The 2,040-nt window shown below is 45.0% G+C and overlaps 1 pseudogene; it reads left to right on the forward strand.

Annotated features, from left to right (window-relative positions):
* Positions 1 to 1,176: 1,176 nt before the first annotated feature.
* On the forward strand, positions 1,177 to 1,752 carry LOC102875513 (annotated as a pseudogene).
* Positions 1,753 to 2,040: the final 288 nt, after the last annotated feature.

The following is a 2,040-nucleotide window of genomic DNA, read 5'->3' on the forward strand; positions in this document are numbered from 1 at the left end:
ACAGCACATAACAACAACATGAGACTAGAGCTACAGGCAGGGTAATTCTTTAATCTTTTGCAAAAACAAGTTGCAACTAGAGGAGAGAACTGTGACCGTATCCAAGGAGACTTAACTCAGCCTTAGTTAGACTTAACTAAACCAAGTGACTGTTCACCATGAAGAGAAAGCTATCTATTGTTGAAATAGTCATCTTCCCATCATTGTGAGACTCTTACTAAGGCAAGCATTGCTCCTTCAGTGACGGGACTTAGATGTTTTGAAATTAGTCAGAATGAGACCATTAATTAACTGCATTACCACACAACTCTGTCAATCTTTTTCTTTAGTCTGCTTCCCAACTACACTTACGATGGTGCTCAAAAAATGCACAACCCATGGTTTGAGAAATGCTGGCACAGTCTCATTTGAACTATATAGGACAATGTAGTTGGGAAGACCAAAGATGAACTGTTGCCTTTGAATTGTGGTATTGTGAAGAGTATGGAATATATCATGGCCTGCAAAAGAATGAACAGGTCTTTCTTGGAAAGAATGAACCAAAGTGCTCCTTCAAGGCAAGGATGGTGACACTTAGTATCACTTAATTTGGGCATGTTTCATTGGGTTCTGGGAAAAGGGGAGGCAGTGAAAGAGAGGAAGATGCTCAAGGAAGTGAACTGACACACTACTACAACAATGGGCTTGATCATGATGTGAAAATGGTGCAGGACAGGGCAAGGTGAAGATCTGTTCATACAGTCACTATGAGTGGTAGTTGATGTGACAGCGTCTAACAATAATGGCTAATTCAATGGAAGATAACTGCATTTTCATAAATACCTCTGCATTCAGTCTGCTACAATATCAGGTCACACAAAGCATCTGAAAAACTACATTGCATGTTTATGAGAGAATGGAAATGGAAAAGATATCTGAGTTATCTATGAAGGTATTTATGAAGACAGTTTTGGCCTAGCCGAGTCACTGAAAGGGTCTCCAGAGCACACTTTGAGAAGTGCTGTTGGCTAGCTGATCACTACCACCATTTGTGTTTGTGTGACTCTGTCAGACAGCATCATTGAGGAAGGGTAGTTTATTTAACATCTCTGTGTATCACTTAAGATATGTCAGTTCCTAAGTTCTCACTAAGACTCATCACCTGAATTTACGTGAGACCCACTATCCAGACTCATCATGCGTGAATGCATCTCAGTCCGTGTGGGGCAGGCATGTGTCCAGATGGGCAATGCCTGCTGGGAACTCTACTGTCTGGACCATGGGATTCAGCCTGATGGGCAGATGCCAAGTAACAAAACCATTGGTGGAAGGGATGACTCTTTAACCTTCTGTGAAACTGGAGCTGGAAAACACATACCCCAGGCTGTTTTTGTGGATTTGGAGACCACTGTAATTGATGAGCTCTGAAATGACTCATATTGACAGCTCTTCCATTCAGAGCAGCTCATCACTGGGAAAGGTGATGCTGCTAACAACTACGCTCATCGTCACTCTGCCATTGGCAAGGAGATCATTGACCCAGCTCTGGGCCAGATCCACAAGCTGTCTGGCCAGTGCACGAGTCCACATAGCTTCCTGGTGTTCCACAGCTTTGGAGGGGGCACTGCCTTTGGTTTCACCTCATTCCTCATGGAGCGGCTCTCTGTTGACTATGGCAAGAAGACCAAACTGGAGTTTTCCATCAACCCAGCCCCTCAGGTATCCACAGGTTGGTATCACCTACCAGCCACCCACTGTGGTGCCCAGGGGTGACCTGGCCAAGATACAGAGAGCTGTGTGCATGCTGAGCAACACGACCACCATCACTGAGGCCTGGGCACACCTGGACCCCAAGTGCAACTTGATAGATGCCAAGAGGGTGTTTGTGCACTGATATGTGGGTGAGGGCATGCAAGAGGGTGAGTTTTCTGAGGACTGAGAGGTTATGGCTGCCCTGGAAAAGGATTATGAGAAAGTGGGCATTGATGCCTGTGAGGATGAGGATGAGGGGTAGAATAGCAGCTACCTGGAGTCCATTCACCATGTTTACTGCAGAATATA

The sequence above is a fragment of the Elephantulus edwardii genome, unplaced genomic scaffold (assembly GCF_000299155.1).
Source record: "Elephantulus edwardii isolate Elephantulus edwardi_28Jun2011 unplaced genomic scaffold, EleEdw1.0 scaffold00051, whole genome shotgun sequence".
Taxonomy (NCBI): domain Eukaryota; kingdom Metazoa; phylum Chordata; class Mammalia; order Macroscelidea; family Macroscelididae; genus Elephantulus; species Elephantulus edwardii.